Below are 22,512 nucleotides of genomic sequence, written 5' to 3' on the forward strand. Positions count from 1 at the left end.
AATTGGGAGGTGTAGGTGGTCAAGTGATTTACGGGGTTAATCGCCGGCAGTTTGTCACACGAAAGCAAATGTGCGCCTTTCTAAACTAAATTGACAGCTTTGCGCTACTTTTGCAACATTCAAATTACTGTACCAGGCTTTCGCGGCACAATTTGGAGGCCCCTTACACCGGTTGAAAATCACTGATTGAGGCTTGTTGAAAAGATGATCAGAGAGGTTCGTTTAGTCTTTTGTTGCAACATGCAATTATGTCATTAAATTACTCATATGATCTGTTAATCTCGGTGACCGAGCTTGCATCAGTGGTTTAAATATGCGAAATTGCCAAGATGCAATAAAGCTTTTTCCAACCGCGGTTACAGATTCACGCATTCAATTAATGGTTGCTTCATTTTGATAACTTTTTTATCCATACGCATATGTAACCTGCAATGTCGAGAATCAAGACCAGAAGCAAGTCAGCGGAAAACTAATTAAATTAGTTTATACTTTATAGTATTAATTTAATAAAGATTATGTTCAAGCCCATTAAGAGAATATTTTGGCCCGGAACGAAGTAAATCTCCTGGCCCCATAACAACCCCTCTACACAAAAAAACACCTCAAAGCAGTAAAAATTTTAAAATAATGGTAATGTCACCAAGGAGAGAGGTAATTTTTAACCAAAAAGCAGGTATTATCTCCAAAACAACATAGGGGAAGGTTTGGTTAGTTGAGCCGGGTAACGGTTGATCCATCCGGTTTTATCGCAACGTCGTGCATGATTAGTCAACCGTTTCATAACGAAAATATGGAAAAACTTGAAGTCCATCAGCACATGTAGTTTTAGGGATTTTCTACAAGCAGAAAAATTGTGAAGCAGTTAAATGTAAAATGGTAGGTAAAAGTAGTTTTGAGAAAAATAAGAAATGTGTTATTTTTTCCTACGATGTTTCATCGTTGTCTTAATGGAAATACTGGGATAGTTGAGGGTAACTTACTCTTTGTTTTAGTAGTTCTAGTTGCTTGATTAGCCAGTTGGTTCTTGGCAATTTTTCATGAATTTTGAAAATGGCGGCGATGTTAACAGTTGAGCCACTTGCAATGTTCACGGTTGAGCCATGCCTTTATCATAAGGAATGTAGTTTATGAGCCGATGGTCCTTACGTACTGCCCTAATTTTGTTGTACCGTACTGTAATTGATGCGTAGAACTGGTGTCCTAGCCGGGGGCGGTCCACTGCCCCCCTTAAACTTCCATAAGAGTAGTTTTTTCTGTAATGCGCCAGTTTGAAGGTGATTTTTTTAGCACTCCCCCCCTTATATTTTTCTCGATAGCAACGCCACTGGTTGCTAATGTTCGTTTCCTTCACAAACCTCGCGAAATCGTTTCAGAAAGGTAAAAGCACCTTCGTGCAAAGTTTCCTATTCAATGATTCTCAGTGTTTTCAGAAATATAAATTTCTGTTCGTTCAGTGTTCACTGTTCTTTCATTTTAAGACACTAGACATAATACACAGTTCAAACTTTTTTTGATTGTTTATTTGCAAGATATTCAAGAGAAGAGTTTATTGTGATTGATACAGATTAAGCTCTGTTTTGGGATATCTTTTGGAAGTGAAATAATTGTGAATCAACCGTGAACAACGGGTGGCTCAACCGTGAAATTTAGGGTATCATTTGAGCCGGCTAAATTTCAATTTTGAAATGCCGATAAATGATATAAATCGGGGTCAGTCGCAAACACAAACATGTTCACAAGAACCGCATAAGACTGAAATTTATCATGATGGATTCGGATTTTTGGTAAAGTTTGTCGTTAATTTTTTATTGCAGAAAAATCGATTTCTGGCTCAACTAACTAGACCTTCCCCTAGGCTATGAACGGGCCCGGATTTAGGGGGGTTGGTCACAGCGGTAAACCATAATCTCTTCGTGGGAAAATTGTAACATAAGATTCCCGAATCCGTTCGTCTGCATGTAATGACCGAAAAAGAAACACTCCTTTGAAACGTCTATTCAAAATTGTATTTCTGTAAAATTAGCCACCTGGCTGTCGAAAATAGAATGCAACGCCGTACACCACTAAAACTTGTCACTACAGAACAGATTACTTGGATAAAAGGCGGAAATTTTGTCCAGCTAGCAGCACTAAGCGAAACAGTTAAATTTGCGATTAACTTCAAGCAACAATTTTACGAATGATCAGAATAGATATCAATATCTCAAACTCACGTACGCAGTTATGTGACGCAATAATCCATATGCATTGTGAAGTAATTCTCAACAGGTGTGATACAAGTCTTACGAACGATGGTGCAATCTCTGCTCATGTTTTAGGAATTTCCATGACGTAAGATTCAGTAGACCCGAACGGTTTTATGTGACGTTTGATTTGTACAGAGATTGGCCGTAACATAGCGGCCCCTAGTTATGACAGTCTAACATGGCATAACTAAAAAAGAATTGAAGGACAATCGTGAGCCAATGAATAAAACACACGATACACAAATTGTTTGAATCACTCACGTTTAAGTTAATACGCAAATACAAAGGGCATGCAAAGAATGAACAACAATAAGAATAAACACGACGATACATGAAATTGGTACTATAGGTACACGCTAAAATAACGCTATATACATACAATAGTTGCGATAATAACCGACTGTTCTGGGCTTAGACAAGGGTCGGCCACCGCAGACAAAACCAGGCTCAAACCCTAACACTTAGGTGTTCTTTACGGGGCGAGGCACGAAATATCCTTCAACACGTAGTCTACTTTCACTTTCCCCGTACGGTACTCTCATCATAGTTGCAGACGGCAACTTTGGCTCTACGAACCACAGGCTTCCCTTTCCTAATTTGTGGGACCACCTCATGCACCCTCCCAAGTTGATACTTCCCACGTTTACCAATGTCTTGAAGAGAACCCACCACTACAAGTTGACCAGGCTCCAAATTGTGGGCCATTTTTAACCATTTTTTCCGGCCCTGAAGCCCTGGCAAGTAAAAATCGATTCATTTACTCCAAAACTGCTGAGAAAGTGACAAATTGAACCGATAATCCCTTCTTAGTTGGTCACGATCATGTGGTTGCCCAACAGCACAGTATGGGTCTAAGTATGGGGTCAAAAGTGAGGCAGGGATGATGACAGTAAAATCCCTAGGGTCGTCACTCAAAGGGCGTTCGTTCACGATCCGAACGGCACTGCTGGTGTACGTATAAGCAGTTCAATAAAATTGGGCTTACGAATTGAAGAGTCCAAAATGTGAAAAAATGCAATTTTAAATTGTTTTACCATTGCCTCCCAGGCGCCACCTTGCGCCGGAGCATACGGAGGTATAAATTCCCAGTTTATATCCTTCTGTCTCAGGGCGTTGTGAAATTCAGCTGATTTTATCAACTCGGGTAACTTCTTAGATGCTGCCTGAAAAGTACTTCCATTATCGGAATAGATTGCATTAACCTGCCCACGTAAATCTGTAAATCTTGTAAAGGCAAGTAAAAAATCACTCAGCGACAATGACGTAGGCCTAACCAGCTCAACATGAATAGCGCGAGATGCCACACATGTGAACAAGAGTCCCCAAGCTTTTTTGTGACTTCTACCTTCAACAAAAGTTAAAGGTCCAAGATAGTCTAAGCCGCAATCAAAAAATGGTTTCCTATGCGCATTTGTGCGAGACAAAGGTAAATCAGACATGAGCTGCCTTATAGGTCGCGCTTTCTCAATCGCGCATACACCACAGTCATTAAGATACCTCTTCACGGAGGCATTACCATTAGCGATCCAAAACTTATGTCGCGTAGACAACAAAGTGTGCTGTACTCCACAGTGCGCATTTCGATTATGATGCGACAGTACAACAAGCCTAGTGAAGGAGTGTTTCGAAGGCAAAACAATCGGATGCTTTGCTTCTAGAGAAATCTCGGGAGAATTACTTAAGCGCCCTTCAATGCGGATTACACCAGCATCATCTACACAAGGTCTGTACTTTTTAAGTGAACGCAATTCTGTCAAGCTTTCCTTTTCACGTTGCGAAGCGCCAACACTACCCCGCTTTATCACTTCCTCAAGGGCATCCGGCGATCATTTGGTCATTAAATGTACCACATCGCCATACACGCTTTTCTGAACAAACTTCACAGTTAAGTCTAAGGCTCTATTAAGATAAGAGGCGTCCAGTTTTGGCTTCACAAAGCTACGCTTTCTCGTTTTACAGCACAAAAATTCAACAAAAGCAACCAAATAAGCGATTCTCTTTTTCATAACATACAAAGAAGGTGCGGCCTCGATCAATCTGTGAAGGCCACCCTGTCCAATGTCAAGCGACTCCTCTTCGTCACGAAGATATAGGCTATGGACAGGTACTGAAGTGACATTTTCTACAGATGGAATTTCTTCACACTGATAGAGAAGACTAGAACCATTCAACCACAACTCTCGAAATTCTTTCTTTGTAATAAGATTTGGCCTTGTGCCAACATCAGCTGGGTTCATATCGGTAGGGCAAAAACGCCAATCCTGGGCTCCAGACAACAATAAAATATGCTCAACTCGACGCGTGATAAACTTATTCAAACGTAAATCAGGGTTTTTAACCCACTGCAACACAGTCCGAGAATCACACCAAAAATACTTAAGGCAGTCGGGCATCTTCAATGCCTCGTAGGCCTGCTTCACGAGTCTTGCTGTATTCAAAGCGGCAACAAGCTCTTTCCTAGCTATCGGCCAAGAAAACTGATTTTTTACAACAATGGTAGATTTACCCAGAACGAAAGACACACTAGGAACTCCATTAACCAATCTACGCAAGTAAACAACAGAAGAGAAAGCTTGATTCGAAGCATCACTAAACCCATGCAATTGATATGAAACAACATCATCCGGACTACACACACCAGAGTATGCAAAATACCATCTCGGTAACGAAAAATCCTTAAACAGGTCCAAAGAGCGAAGCCACGACTCCCACTCTTTAACAAAGCTATCAGGGACCTCGGTGTCCCAATCAAACTTGTCTATCGCCAATTGCTGAAGTATCAGGCGTGCTTTTAGAAAAAATGGCGCTCCAAAGCCTAGCGGATCAAAATTTTGTCCAAGCTGACTGAGCATACTTCGGCGCGTGTGTTTAGCTAAGGGCTTTAAGGAACATGCGATACGCATCTCGTCAGACTCGGTTTGCCACACACAACCCAATGTCTTCGCTGATGGCAAAGTCATATTTTCAGTCTGAAAGTCAATGTCACGAATCAAAGGTGAAAGCATTTCATTATCCAAATTTGACAAGACAATCATAGCCTCCTTGTTAGCACTCCACTTAACAAGTTTAAACCCACGGCTATCAAACAAAGCAATTAATTCATGAGTGATTTGCTGAGCTTCCTGTAAGCTATCAGCCGAAAATATAAAATCATCCATGTACATATTATTTGCAATATTGCAGAGAGTTAGTTCACCAGCACCGCTGGGATTCTGCTCGATCATTTTCTTTATAGCCAAGCAAGCGATATATGGGCTACTCTTTATTTCCCAAGGGTGTACACAAAAACGAAATGGTAACATCCTTCCATTTTCAAGGTCATCATCTTCAAACCACAATATACGAAACAAATCCCTTTGCGACTCAGGTAACTTTATTTGAAAGAAGCATTTAGTCACATCAGCCATGAGACCAAATCTACCAAGCCGAAATCTAGCCAAGACATCTACCAGAGGGTTTAACAAGTCAGGACCCGAAAACATTACATCATTAACACAAGTTCCTCGAAATTCAGACTTGCCATCGTAAACAATACGCTTTTTTAATTGTGACGTCACAAAGTATGGTAAATACCATTCAAATCCCTTTACATTTTCTGCTTCACCAGCACGCTTAATATAGCCATTAGATTTAAGATCCTTCATGGTGTCAGTAAGGAAATCACAAAGTTCAGGTTGTTTTAAAGCCTTCTTCCTTAAAGCAGCACGCCAACACAAAATTGTTAGGTAGATCAATATCTTCCTTCAACGGAACAGGTATCTCAAATCGACCATCTTTCAACTCAATATTCGGTTCGACAAGTTCTCTAGCCAAAATATCATTGCGAGACAATTCACAGGTTTCATTTTGCAAAGTCAAATCCTGAATGACTTTATACAGGTCTGCTATTTCCATATCACGAGACTCAATTTTACTCTGAAAGCCAGAGATGACATCCGACTCTGAAGACGTCTGCACTCTGCACACATTTGCAACGCTTTCATCTAAGGGTGACTTACCACCACAAGCCAACCAACCGAGAGGAGTGAGTAAAGCATGCGGTTCACTACGATTCTCACCAACACGTTCTTCTTTTGCCCACATCAAATAAGCGTTACCGTTGCCAATCAGTACATCTACAGTACTACAATCATTCAAATGAAACATATTCACGTCATGAAAATGACGGAAACCACTTAAATCTTGTTTATGCGGTAAAGTTTTAACATCGTCAGCCCAAGCTGGGTTAACCACCGAGGTTATATCACAAAACAGTTCATTCGTCTCTAACGACTGGATGTTGAGTTTAACAAGGTTAGCACAAGTAGGTTTCTGACCAGCCAGAGTATCCATTTTAAACGACGCTTTATCATACGGTTTAACGCCAAGTTCACAGACTAAATCACTCGAAACAAATGTCAACTGCGAACCAGGATCATGCTGACAATACACCAACTTCGATTTGCCAGTCATTGGATTCAAAACAAGAGCAGCAGTAATGCGGTTGTTACTACGACAGTTTATCGAACGACAGTTCATCGAACGACAGTTTATCGAACGACAGTTTATCGAAACGACAGTTTATCGAACGACAATTCATCGAACGACAGTTTATCGAAACGACAGTTTATCGAAACGACAGTTTATCGAACGACAGTTTATCGAACGACAATTTATCGAACGACACAGGGCCGTAGCCAGACCGCAGAGGAAGGGGGGCCAACTTTTTTTAAGGGGGGCCGAAAAAATTTAAATGGGCAAAATCATTATAAATGTAGCTGTTGCTCTTGAATGTTTGGATTTGCCAGGGGGGGCGGATTTGTTTTTAAGGGGGGCGAGGCCTCCCTGGCTCCCTGCTGGCTAGGGGCCTGGAACAACAGTTAATCGAAAACCTAACCCCTAATACCTAACCCTAACCCCAACCCCTAACCACTAACCCCTAACCGTAACCCTACCCCTAACCCTTAACCCCCAACCACTAACTCCTAACCACTAACCCCTAACCTTAACCCTACCCCTTAACCCCCAACCCCTAACCCTACCCTTAACCCCTACCCTTAACCCCTACCCCTAACCCTTAAACTCCAACTCCCAACCACTAACCCCTAATTCTAACCTTAACTCTTAACCTCTAGCCCCTAACTCCTAGCCCCTTCGATGAATTGTCGTTCGATGAACTGTCGTTTCGATAAACTGTCGTTCGATGAACTGTCGTTTCGATGAACTGTCGTTTCGATAAACTGTCGTTTCGATGAATTGTCGTTCGATAAACTGTCTTTCGATAAACTGTCGTTCGATGAACTGTCGTTCGATAAATTGTCTTTCGATAAACTGTCGGGTCACGAATGCGGTTAAAAGCTCCTTTAACATTTCCAATCTTAACATTACGCACAGGGACTCTGGCACCAGCATTATCTTTGCCAATCGAATCCAGAGAATCACGTGACGTCACATAAAAATCATGCAGAAGAAAATAGTGTTTCCTATCGTTGTTAGGGCCACACTTACGACAGTTGTTTGCATGAACGCAATCCCTAACCATATGCTGGCGCAAACAATTCAAGCATTTGCCAGCTTTCACAATGACATCTCTCCGATCTTTAGGTGTCAAGCGCAAAAATTCTTTACAATAGACCGATCCATCGCCTAGCAACGCTCAGCCAATCAGAGCGAAGGAGAGCAAGCTATTTTTGCTAGTCCATTATCTAGCATTGCTTTTATGCAGTTTCTGTCACATTTATGCTGTGATTTTTTAGAAGTAGAATTTTCTTCTGCGGTACTTGCAGGTTTGACAGCAAATACCTATTCGAGATGTCTTAGAAAACTTAAAATCGGAAACCTGCTGCAAATAGTGCTTTCTAAGACACAGTTTAACTGGGTTGTTAGAGCCATGCAGTGTTATCAATGCATTGAATAGTTGATCATATTTTTATAGAAGAAGTTATATAGCCTGGATGGTGTGCTGTGCTGCAACTGCTACGTTGTTTGTTTGAGTTGTTACAATTCACTGGAGTGAAAAATTAATCTATACCGGTAGGCCAAATCTTTTAAATGAAACCCATTTCTTAGCCTGCAAAGAGTCAAAAGTGGTTGATTTTCGAAAGACAATTTCAAACATTTTTCTTTGCATTCTTTGTATTTAATGGCACTTGTGGCATTTTGCGTCAAAAAATCAAACAGGGTTTTAAATTGCACATGACTTAAACCAGGATAATATGCAAACAATTCACTAACAGGAGAATTTAAAATGGATCTTACACTAAAAAATGACCCTTCTTGCAATTGTAGCAAAAGAAGAGATTGCGATTCATGTTGCATTTTTAGAGCACAAAGTTCTTCTTTCAAAGCTTGATTTTCAGTTATCAGCTTGCATGATTCTGCAATGAATAGCATAGCCTGGTTGTTTAAATGGTTGTTTAAATTCAATGGTTGCATAAGATAAAAAAAAATGAACTGAAACATATATTATAATACCAATAGCCTATAGTAGCCTACCGTAAGCTACCAGTAATTAATTCATACAAATCATGAAATAAACCATAGCCCAACCCATTGCAAAATGACTAAATGAGATGTTATGGATAATTATAACCTACTAGGCTATTGTTTTGTGCTTCTGAAATACTTTTTTGCTTCTTTTGTACATGGTCATCTTATTCACTGTTCATTGCATCATTATATGCAATGCATAATGCAATGCGATAATGCATCATGCAACCTGATAACTGAAAATCAAGCTTTGAAAGAAGAACTTTGTGCTCTAAAAATGCAACATGAATCGCAATCTCTTCTTTTGCTACAATTGCAAGGGTCATTTTTTAGTGCAAGATCCATCTTAAATTCTCCTGTTAGTGAATTGTTTGCATATTATACTGGTTTAAGTCACGTGCAATTTAAAACCCTGTCTGATTTTTTGACGCAAAATGCCACAAGTGCCATTAAATACAAAAAATGCAAAGAAAAATGTTTGAAATTGTCTTTGGAAAATCAGCCACTTTTGACTCTTTGCAGGCTAAGAAATGGGTTTCATTTAAAAGATTTGGCCTATAGATTAATTTTTCACTCCAGTGCATTGTAACAACTCAAACAAACAACGTAGCAGTTGCAGCACAGCACACCATCCAGGCTATATAACTTCTTCTATAAAAATATAATCAACTATTTAAACCATTGATAACACTGCATGGCTCTAACAACCCAGTTAAACTGTGTCTTAGAAAGCACTATTTGCAGCAGGTTTCCGATTTTAAGTTTTCTAAGACATCTCAAATAGGTATTTGCTGTCAAACCTGCAAGTACCGCAGAAGAAAATTCTACTTCTAAAAAATCACAGCATAAATGTGACAGAAACTGCATAAAAGCAATGCTAGATAATGGGCTAGCAAAAATAGCTTGCTCTCCTTCGCTCTGATTGGCTGAGCGTTGCTAGGCGATGGATCGGTCTATTAGACAAAAAATGATATTCAACTTGACCATGTGACGAACAATAAAAACATGCCGGTATGTCACTACGTCTGGCAACACCACCGCGCGGTGCGCCAACAGCAGTCGAGTACTGCAAACTCCCTGAAATCACATTATGATGGGGTTTTACCGACGTCTGCCTAACCGGACAAGAAGGCAATTTTCCTTTGCCAAACTTTTTAAAATGCTGCGACTCACCAGAATCGCCCATTAGCATAATGTTAAAATCAGTCGACTTGCACGTTTCCTCCCGTACTACAAATTCAAACAAACTCTGAAAAGTAGGCTCATCAGTGCCACCATACTGATCACCTAAAAAGTCAAGATAACGCTGCTTAGCGTCAAACGGGAGTCGCTTAGCCAAATCCAAAACAAAACGTCCTTCTAATTTATCACGCTGACCATAAGCTTGCGCGTAAAGCAAACACTGCGACAATTCATCTTTAAACTCTTTCAAATCACTGGAAGAGATTGAATTCAATTTGCTACCATAGCGATACTTTCTAATTTCCGGTTCGGCGAAAAGACCTCCACGAACTCCAAAACGTTGAGACAAGCGAGCTAATGACATTTCTATCCTGTTTTCCTCTGACAAGCCAGGAGTGTCGGAAACCAAATTAGCAATCGTTTGCGCAGCTGTTCTAACACAAGCTGCTTGTAACAAAGTCAAACGAGTCCCCTTAAAGGGCGAAGCTGCCATTAAGGCCGTAAGACGATTTTTAAAGAAGATAAATGGCATATTATTACCATCGTAACCAATCAAGGCCGCCTTATCGAAAAACGTCCTACTGGTATTCAAAAAAGCAATCCTGCTGTTGAGAACTCGATTTAGCGGGAGAAGACAAGCTATATCCCTTAAGGGGCTGAGGGGGCTCAGTCACGTGCACAGCACGATCAAGATCCTCACAAACGTTAAAATCAGTAGACGCAACACGCCTCTCACAACCACCCAAATTACGTGTAGCTGGGCGATTAAAACCTAGCGGCGCAGAAAACTGTGAAGAGGGCAAAGCATTACTGCTAATGGCGGCCCCGTGACCTGTAGGCCTACGCTCTGGGGGAGGAGTTCTGTTGTAATTCGCAGGCCTTGGCTCTACAGCATTCGGAAGACCCTTAGCCGCGGCCCCGAGACCTCCTGAAACAGCTGGAAACCGTGTGGATTGGACTGGACCACTTACGGATTGAACAGGTGTCTGGAAAAGGTTATCTAAATTTAACCGAGATTGATGTTCACTTCTGGAATGCCTAGAAGATCCCTTCTTAGAGCTACGCCGGGAGCCCAACTCTGAACGATATTCAGCTAAAACTACGTCTTTACGTTGTTCAGCCCTCAACTGAGCGTCTTTGAGTGCGAACTCAGCAGCTCTAGCTTCGGTTCTCGCGGTGGCCTCAGCAGCTCTCGCTTCGGCCTCAGCTCTCGCGGCAGCCTCTGTTCGTGCGGCCTCCACTCTTATGGCCTCAGCTCTCGCGATGGCCTCAGCAGCTCTTGCTTCGGCCTCAGCTTGGATCTGGAGCTCCTCTCTTCTGAGCTGTAGGTTAATTTGTGCAACCATAGTTAATAAATATACCTAGTTCGCCAACTGAATACGAATTTTGCCGTTTAAACTCGGCACGTACGCCCTCTGTCGGTGGTTAACACGTTTTGCTGACTCAGCAAAACCACTATGGGAAAACCTGTAGAAAACTGGCAAATTAAATGGTTGCAGTGTTTGTTAGGTGAGTTTGGACTGCTGAATGAGGGAGAATAACGCTAGAAAGAAGAAACTGTGTTACAGAAGTGCTAAACGTTCCTTTTAGGCCTTCACAGTGCAATTTTAATTAAAATATAACAGTCCATGAGCACGTTTTCCTCAGAATGCTTGCAGCACCAAGTTGAGTCATATAGGCAGAAAGGCACTGGTAGCTTTCCACAGCTACTATTTCAGCAGGATGCTAGGTTACCAGCAACATAGCTAACAGCTATACACATTTTATTAAATTTTGGGCTAAGGCTAGTGTGGTTTTCATAGGGATGGTAGAAGTAGGGGATTGCTAACTCAAATGTAAGGTGGACAACTGGAGGGTCATAGTGTTATGACAAAATTTGATGCAACTTTAGCTTGAGGTCTACTACCATAATGTCACATAGCCTACTCAAGTGCAGTTTATATGATCTGCCCACTTGTGTACAAAGTGTGTATTGCCATAATAAATGTAGGAAATATGTGATATCATGTTCATTTAATAGTATTCAAGTCATGATAATGCATGGGTAAACTTCACGCAACACAGCTAACGGTAGGTATAGCCTCACACTGCTGCAGAGAGGTTTTGTAGATTTTCTAGCACCCAAAATTTTAATCAAATATAACAATTCATTTGATGAGAATAAATTTATCTAAAAGCAAAGAAAACGTTGTGCAGTTCTGCTAATTTTTGAACTTGTTAGTAACCCTCCAGCTGTCCATTTCATAAGAAAAATCAGTGAAGTGAGTCGTCCCGGTATTCTACTGTCCCTAGGTTTTCAGAATAGCCGACTTAGTACAGTTTTATGGCCAAGAACTTAAATGGCCAATATTACTGGTAAACCACACGAAAACCTGCACCATGCAGTCTTACACATTTTAGTATAGCCCATCTCAGCTGCTAGCAGTGTTGCATACTTACAGTAGATTCCTACCTGACGAAGAGTGACTTGCAATGTAAATATTAAAAATTAGTTTTAAAGCATATCAGCATTTGGATACTTTTAGTGCATTTTTGTGAGCGATTTTGATCGATGTGTATTCTTAGGTAAAAACAGCTATTAAAGTTTCTCTTAATTTTTCTCTAGCTAAGCTGTATATATGTACTATGGCTTGTCTTGGAAAATATTGTTGTATGCCAGGATGTACCAATTTTTCTTCATACCCTGAAATTTCACTCTTTGTTGTTCCCAACGGAAAAAAATCATGGTCGCTATGGAAGGGCTGCAGATGTAAAAACAAGTTTTTGCAAGTTTTGTTCAAATACAGGCCACCTACAAACCTTTCCTTCAAGCAACGAATTGATGATGGTATAGCTTTCGTTTGTAATATGCATTTCAATGAAGGTGATATTTGTAAAACTTCACAAAGAAGTTGGTTAAAGTTTGGTGCACTGCCAAGTTTGAATGTCCCTGAGAAATTGATACCATGCAAAATAGTTCCAGAGAGGCGTAGAATTGTGCTTCACAATGAAGTATCACCAGTATCCCACAAGAAAAAATTATATTCCAGTTTATCTGATATTGAGTTGAGCTTTATATCACTAAAAACTATATGTACTGGCTACAAATGGAGAATACATACTACCTCAACCTCTGCTGGTTCAAGCAATAGCATTGCATCTGAATGGCTACATTTTACCTACTGGTACTGGGAAGCTAATGATATATGCAAATGCAATTATGTAAAGGTGTGCCACAATACAGCATTTCTATCAAAAGTGATTTGAAATTTACTTCCACAATTAAAAGCTGTTGTTTGCCGGAAAATCACAGTATATATGATACTCCTTTAAGCTGCATGGAGATGATGCTGACTCTGTGCACAGTCTTCTTTCCCATGTTGAGTGTTTTGAACTGTGTGATGTTTTTGCATTTTTGGAACAAAAGGAATGCTGCTAAATCCACCTGTTGTAAATGGACTATTACGCAAGACTATTACCAAGAGCATGAGACAATTCCTATCAGGTAAGTTGAATGAATATATATGTTTTAAATAAGCTTGTTCTTAGCATTAATCATAATGTCACAAAACATTGCTATGAGACAACAAATTATTTGCATACAAACTTACTTGACTCATGTTGGCACTGCTCCTCTGTTGTCGTTACATATTAGTTTTGGATAGACATAATCAGTCAATGTTACAACAAAAAATAATATTTTTTAATCTATTAATCCATTATGATGGTGCTACTTTAGAAGTGCATTAATTCAATAATTCCGTAGCTATATTTACATTTTGAGGTAATAAACGTTCTTCTTTGGATGCCATTTTTTGTATACTATATACATATAGCAATTGAACGTGACTTATTTTACGCATATGCATTACTTTACTGGTACCATATGCTAAAGAACAATGGCATCACATGGTCACCTAAGTTGGGACAGATTAATGGCACCTGATAAAGATGGTGCATTACTGAATTTATTTGTATTTTACAGTTGAATGAAGATTTGGAAGGTGGAAATTCTCTTCGAAAAGTGTGGTATTACACCGACATGTTGCGCAATGAAATCAACAACCTTAATCTGCATAATTGCATGTCATGACTATTGTGAAGGAAGCTTATTGCCGGACTTGGACTGTGCAAGGTATACGGCAATCTATTAACTGGAAACCCTCTACGAATGCGCTTTTGAAGAACTTTTCTGGACCCTTGCTATGTTGACGTGTATTGTTTTTGCTGTGATGGTCAGAAATAAAAAAACTGAACTTATAAAAAAAAAGTGCTGGAGAGATATGTCATGCGTATGAGGAGTCATATTTTTTGCCAGTGCTATAAGACTTCTTACATGGTAGAAACAAAACAGTCGTATAAGCCAAACAGTGCACTATGTAGCACTCTGAAAAGTATAAACAATTCTAAAAGCAAACATTGAAGGAGGATTCCTGTTGTATTTTATTTTGTACAATAAAATCGTAGCATACTTTTATTGTACATATGCTTTTCAAGCTGATTTCACAACACATTACTTTAAAGAATGAAATAGGCTTTCTATTAACACCATAACTTAAATATATACTGTAAAAAGTACACAGAAGGTGCCAATGCGGCAATGATGTAGTTGCAGTGAAAGTACAGTAAACCACTCTTATAACTCCCATTCATCCGAATGAACTAAAAAGTATAAGAAACCATCAGGATTAAAATTCTCGTCCATAACCCATACCGTACGTAATATGTGAGGTTGACTGCACCGGAAATTAGCATAACAGTATGCATTGTGGATACGAAGTTCCTTCAATGTAGGTACGGATTCTCAAAGTGCCAATTTCAATCACTGTTTTATGCAGTCTCGAGTAAAGTGCAGTATGCCGGGGTGGTTAGTCTAATGTTCACTCACGACATTAGATCCCTTCACTGCAGATTGCTTTACAATATCTAAAGTTTTGGAGGTACTGCTAAACATTCGAACTGTAGGCATGGTATCACATGCAACTCTTTGAAAAGTAGTTTCCAAGAGGATCCTGCTTTATTCTTGCAAGTACATAAAATCTGCGAGCAGCAAACGTTTCTCAACTTATCGCTGGTAAGGACAGGGACGATTAGAGAAGCTTCAATTAGTAGCATCTTCTCTCTATTGACATCTCCGACTAAATCTGAAAATCAATGACCTATATCATAAATAACATTTAACAATGTATGTTACAATTAGCACACGTGTTCATTGATTGATTGAATCTTTATCCTCGGACTGGGAAAGCTTCTTGCAGAGCTTAATCCTGGCAGTTTCGCATACTTGTAGAGGCTTTGAATCACTGACGCAGGCCCGGTCACCGAGATTGACAGAGTGAAGTTTCCGATTGTTGAAGTCTTGTTGCCGGGGAACTATTCCATCCATTAAATGCCGCTGAATGGAAAGCAGTCCTTAACGTGCGTTGCTCAAGCGCACACCCCGAGAGTCGAACCAGCGCCGCTTGATCTTGAAACTTCTTCGTTCCAGAAGTGACGCGCTAACCAATTGAGCTATCGGGGCGGACTATCATCACTAATTATATTAACTATACACTAGGGTGGCCAAAAAAAATTGAAATTTTTTGTTTTTGTTTGCACACCCGCTCATTTGAGGAGGATTCATGAAAAAATGACACTGTAAAAATTTGAAGTGAATCCGACAAGAAGAAGTGCTCTCCCACCGACCTCAAAGTTTGCTTTCTTTGGCATAATTCGTCAAAATTCCTTGAATATGTGACGTAATTCTTTTTTGACTTATCTGCATTGCAGTTGCAGCATTTTTGTGTTAACCATTGTTTTACTCTGAATTTATGATATAATAAGTGTTTCCACATGCAGAAAAACATAAATAATGCACAAAATAGATCACATTAACAAGCGTTTGGTATGAAATTAAATGCACTAAACTTTAGCCAAAACCGCATAAAAGTACGTTTACCAGTCACGATCGTAACGCTTCAGGTGACAACACATTGCCCAGAAATTGCAAGAGAAATGTTTGTAAAGAGTCAAGCCATTGGTTGACTTTATTGTACTTGTTGGAAGCAGCTTTCTGTGGTGCTCGACCACTTGATAGAGGAGCTCGTGCTGTTGTTCATTTTTTGTGGACTTCATTGAAGTCAGTAGCAAATTTGACTGCCCGCTCTGCACAATTATTGACGGCTTTGAGATGACGCCAAACTTTGCATGCTTCTTTATAATCATCACGATCACGCCATGTGTCGACAGAAGCAGTGACTCGAAAAGGTTAAGTGAATGCTGTGTTACAAATTGTGCCAAAGAGAGACGTTGAAATTTGACAATTTTGTTTTGGGCAACACGACGAACATCTTTGGAAAATGGGTCTTTATTAAGAGCATTAACGGTTGCCTTCTTTTCATCATCTGTGATATTATCACTGAATAAAGGCAGTGCTGCAAGATCCTCACTGATGTACCACAAGTGCAACCTCAACTTTTTTCTGCCACTTGAGAAATTGCATTGTCAACCTATTTATATTCCTCTGTGAGCTGTAGCATTGCTAGGTCATTTGTAGGGGCAGATATTGATGAAGGTGCTGCAAACCAAAAAGTGGCATAGATGGTAGTAGTTAATATTACTTCATCTGCAGTTGCAATGCAGTAGAACCACACCCCATACAGGCAGCTGACATGGCCCCTCAAGAGAGTCAACAAATGGACACCCACTCTCTAGTGTTGACTCTCTTGAGGGGCCATGTCAGCTACCTGTATGGGGTGTGGTTCTTCACCACCTCTACTACGAGATGAAGATCAATAAGGTTACACTGCCACTTGCTTGCAGTACAGTTCTTGTGAGTGAAAGCTAATATCGCTACCACTGCAAAGACTCACGTTGTTACCAAACTAAAACGCATCCATCAAGAGCATATAGGAGAATCAAAGCACAAAGGGAGGCGAAATTCAGCTTCCCAGCTGACCTCAGAAGCTGACTTCACCTAGAGCTTAAGTGCATTATTTGATATTGCACATGCTAACTGGGAAAGCCGCACAACAATACCAGAAGACTGCCAGTTTTTGTTAGACCAATGTGGTGCATGAGAGATACTAATGACAACAGAGGACCCAATGCATCGGCAAGCTGCTGCAAAGTATAGAAAGCGCAAACATGATGAACAGAGACGCAACAGAAATCGCATTGATCCAGTACCATCAAGTGCTGCTGCTTTCTCATCTGAAAATGATCAGCAGATGATGAAGATTCTTCCAGTGACCCACTGTTTGCACCATAAATCCAAATAACACCAAAACAACAGAAAACCCAGTAGGAGCAGCCATTACCAAAACGCTGCATTATCGATAATTCACTGTTTAATGCAGCACTGAACAGAACTATAACATCAAGTCGTCAAGCAATGATGATCGTCACTCCTGCTCTTGCTGCAGCTGGAATTGATATAAATGAATTGACAATGTCACATTCCTCTGTCATGAACGCTCGAAACACCTCCGGAATGGCCCGTTTCGATGAGTCCGATTCGGTGAGTCCGATTCGATTAGTCCGATCCCTTAACGGGGGATTTTTTCAATTTTTTTTTTTTAATAATGGGGTACCGTAGCCTAATTATCATTACCGTTTTAGGGTTAGGGGTTAAGGTTAGGGGTTAGAAGTTAGGAACTCACCGAATCGGACTCACCGAATCGGACTCACTGAATAGTAGCAGACCCAAACACCTCACGTGAAAGCCTGGCAGCTGCAGTGCGGCAAAAATTTAAACCAACAGTTCCACTTGTTGCTCATTTTCATGGTAAACATTGACTAATGCCACTGGCACAAACTGCAACTCTTTGGCCATTGTAGTTTCTGGTATGCATGTTGAGATACTGCTTGGCATTCCGAAGCTGCCTGTTGGAACGGGATCACTAATGGGCCAAAAAGTAGTGGAATTCATACACGAGTTGTAGCAGAGCATTTAGCTGCACTTTGTTTTGACACAACATCAAGCAATACGAGAATCCACACTGGAGCTATCACTGTCGTGCAGCAGGCATTTAATCGAAGGCTGCTATTTCTTGCATGCCGTGATCTCAAAGTCGTCAATGATTGTGCAGAGCGGGCACTGGGCAGTCAAATTAGCTACTGACTTCAATGAAGTCCTTACGGAAAATGAACAACAGCGCCAGCTCCTCTATCAGGTGGCCGAGCACCACAGAAGCTGCTTCCAACAAGTGCAAGTAAAAGCCAACATGCCAACAGCTCCATTAAATAAAATCAATGGCTTGACTCTTTACAAACATTTCTTTTGCTTTTTCTGGGCAATGTGTTGTCACCTGAAGCGTTGTGATCGTGACTGGTGAACGTACTTTTATGCGGTTTTCTCTTAAGTTTAGTGCATTTAATTTCATACCAAACGCTTGTTAATGTGATCTATTTTGTACATTATTTCTGTTTTTCTGCATGTGGAAACACTTATTATATCATAAATTCAGAGTGAAACAATGGTTAACACAAAAATGCTGCAACTGCAATGCAGATAAGTCAAAAAAGAATTACCGTACGTCACATATTCAAGGAATTTTGACGAATTATGCCAAAGAAAGCAAACTTTGAGGTCGGTGGGAGAGCACTTACTCTTGTCGGATTCACTTCAAATTTTCACAGTGTCATTTTTTCATGAATCCTCCTCAAATGAGCGGGTGTGCAAACAAAAATAAAAAATTTCAATTTTTTTTGGCCACCCTACTATACACACACAGGAATGATAGATCAGTGAATCTTCTCTATATAGGTACGAGTACATTAGCAGTAAGCACCATATGCTTATTGCTTAAATTACAAAAAATAAACATGACGTGTGTGACACATTACGTGATTCACTAGGCATAAGCTCTTAATATTTACCAACATCAACCATTATGGCATACGGTACAACATAAAATTACACTATTTTATTGTGTTGATCTTACCTGATGAAACTGTTCTGCCCACTGTGCTGTTGAAACAGCAAACTTTTTCTTTTCACCACTTGGAACTTTTCACCACTTTGGAACAAAATCCCATATTTGTGGTGTTGTTACATTGTGGTAAACAACAGTTTAGTTCATCACATTTACGCTTAACTTGTGCCATTATCAAACTAAATAATCGTAACTAAGATAATTCACAAGATCCTAAATAGCGTTCAGCATTTGATTATGAACTGTAATGTGCAAAGACTTTGAACAATAAAAGATATTTATATAATTGCTAATTAATAGAAAATTACAACACAAAGGAAATAGACAAAACATAACCTTTGTCTACGGTACATAACCAATTTAGATGCTATGTCGCAAAGCGGGTTCCCCAAAATGGAACAAGTTATCTGATTCTGCTGTGCTTCATTCAGTCTAACTAGTTTTGAGTTAAATCTCAGGACTTTTAACCTTAGTTATGACATTGGTGCTTTAAATTAATGAACCTATACAGTATACTTACCGGTACTCAAATTTATCTTAATGCTCTTTTTGTTTATAAATTATTTTGGGAGTGGCTATTTTGAGTGTCACAGATTGAATCCCATGACTGTTTTGTTGTATCACTAAATAAAACAACTTTAAACACCTTTTTAAAATAACTGTCAACTGAATTAGTTGATCAATCAATACTTTTTGTAAATGATGCTGGCTAAGAAGCATCTATCAATTACTACGGTAATTCCAAGCCTAATTCAGCTTAAAGTTCAAGCTTCCACAAATATTTATTAATTAAACCTTTCAATTAGTAGGTCACTGTACTTGGTACATTGCAACTTATTAACTTTAAAGACCACTACTTTAAACTTATCAATTGCTTAGTAAATTGAAAACTCAAACCACAATTTTATGACTTATATTCATGCTAACCTAGGCCTAAGAGAATTAATTAAAATTACACTGTGAAGGCCTAAAAGGAAGGTTTAGCACTTCTGTAGCACATTTTCTTCTTTCTAGCGTTATTCCCCCTCATTCAGCAGCCCAAACTCACCTAACAAACACTGCAACCATCAATTCGCCAATTTTTCTACAGGTTTTCCCATAGTGGTTTTGCTGAGTCAGCAAAACGTGTTAACCACCGACAGAGGGCGTACGTGCCGAGTTTAAAACAACGGCAGCTTGCGAACTAGGTATATTTATTAACTATGGTGCAACTATCCGTGACGAGCTCTCGGACATCCTAGTGCTTACATTTGAGGCGCTATCCTCAGGATGTATGTCAGCGTCCAACATATCTGAGAACTCTCTTACTTTTTCTTCGAAGTTATTTTTTAACGAGTTAAATTCGGGATCTATTAATAAAATTACAAAAAAAGGTTATAAGAATAATTACGAAACAAAATTACTATGCTCACACTAATTTTTTATTTTTCAAAATGAACATCTTGAAACTAAAAGACATACATAACATTGAAATAAAAAAACATATGTACAAAGTTCATATGAATGAGTATCCGTCTACGTATTGTGATTTATTTACAAATGCTTCATCTATTCATCAGCATAACACAAGATATCAAACAGGCAACAATTATTTTATAAACAGATCAAACACAGAATTTGGCAAGAAGTCCATGCAGGTATTGGGACCAATGCTCTGGTCAGAGGTTCCAAGCAGGCTAAAAAACTTATCATTTCATTGTTTCAAAAAAGAGATCAAAACGTTAATTTTACAAAGCTACAGTGCATCGTAAGTGATATGTTATGGAAACCAACTTGTCAGTTGCTTCGGAAACTTTATTATTCTCTGCTTGCTTCATGGAATTTTGTGTTTTGGCCTACGTTATCATCAATATGTTTTTTTGTTTTTTTTTGTGCGTATATGCTGTTGTTGAAGCGCGGGAACGTTTCAATTATTATTTTTCTCTTGTAAGCTTATTTTAAATGGCAAAATCGTAATTTCCGTAGGGTGGCAATTGACTAGTAGACCGTATGGTCGTCTCGTTGTCTCCCTGTCGGTATGGGAACTTGTGTAACTTTTGTACTGTGTATATTGCATATTTCAAACATGTACCTATGTTCCTGTTACTGACAAATAAAACATTGATTGATTGATTGATCACGAAGTTCTGCCAAGATTGCAGAGTTAAAAATTTTAGTCAAAAGAGCATGGAAATGCTCTTCCAAAGTAGAGAACTTAGATCTAAAAATTAACAGTTCCTGCTTATCACTCAAAGAACCTAGGGCTACAGAAAGTTCCCCAATTTGAGTCAAAATATCCCTTCTAAGATGCCGGGCCTCTCGAACTGACTTAGCCTCATCGTTACTGGGTCCCTCCCTAGAATGGCCTGCCCGACCGCAAAGAACATCATCAGGCTTAAACTCAGTCGAGTCGACGGCGGCCGAGTCCCTGTCGCCACCGAGTGTAGATATATTAAATGTTGAGGCTAAATTTACCAATTAAAAAAAATTAAGTTACACAAACACACAAAATTATTACAGTAGTTATAAAAAACTTAACTGCAATGACCGTAAAAATACAAAAAGAAGTTAAATGCACAATAGCCTACCGTAGTTGTACGGGTATGTGAAGTCCTAAAGTTCCACAAAACTTGCTTGGATTCGTTCACTTGAATCTTCAAGCACAGATGGATTGTCTTTAATCTTCTTTCTTGCCAATGAATGTCAAAGTTGTTTTCCTTCAGAACCAACAAAGAAACGCCTTTAATTTTTAACTTGAAGTTCTTCAGTACCAACTGAGAAGAAATGTCTTTAATTTTCTTTTGCTTCTGCATCAAACACTAGACAGAGTAACGTCTTTTATTCTTTTGTGCTTCTAGTGCTTCTTGGCCTACCAGCTAACAAGTCACGTCTTTTATTTTTTATGGTCACAGCGGTAAACCATAATCTCTTCGTGGGAAAATTGTAACATAAGATTCCCGAATCCGTTCGTCTGCATGTAATGACCGAAAAAGAAACACTCCTTTGAAACGTCTATTCAAAATTGTATTTCTGTAAAATTAGCCACCTGGCTGTCGAAAATGGAATGCAACGCCGTACACCACTAAAACTTGTCACTACAGAACAGATTACTTGGATAAAAGGCGGAAATTTTGTCCAGCTAGCAGCACTAAGCGAAACAGTTAAATTTGCGACTAACTTCAAGCAACAATTTTACGAATGATCAGAATAGATATCAATATCTCAAACTCACGTACGCAGTTATGTGACGCAATAATCAATATGCATTGTGAAGTAATTCTCAACAGGTGTGATACAAGTCTTACGAACGATGGTGCAATCTCTGCTCATGTTTTAGGAATTTCCATGACGTAAGATTCAGTAGACCCGAACGGTTTTATATGACGTTTGATTTGTACAGAGATTGGCCGTAACAGGGGTGCCCCGGGCCCCCGACTTTTCAAGGGCGCCCATACGTGAAAAAAATGTGATTTTGTATTATTATTTTTTCTTTCAGCCTTTGAAGTTTTCGCAAAATACTGTGCAGTGCTGGATTAATGCTCCTGTAGACGTAGCGATTTTTTGTGAAAAATTCTTTCTGAATGAAAGTGCCCCGGGCCCCCATCAGCTAAATTCTGGCTATGGATTGGATGCAAACGCATTAGACCTAATACTGTAGATACGAAAACGTACCTTGTATCAACACTACTGATCATTTGACATAGGCTGACGAAAAACATCCAACAGGTGACGTGGCGAAGAAC

The sequence above is a fragment of the Aplidium turbinatum genome, chromosome 10 (assembly GCF_918807975.1).
Source record: "Aplidium turbinatum chromosome 10, kaAplTurb1.1, whole genome shotgun sequence".
Lineage (NCBI taxonomy): Eukaryota > Metazoa > Chordata > Ascidiacea > Aplousobranchia > Polyclinidae > Aplidium > Aplidium turbinatum.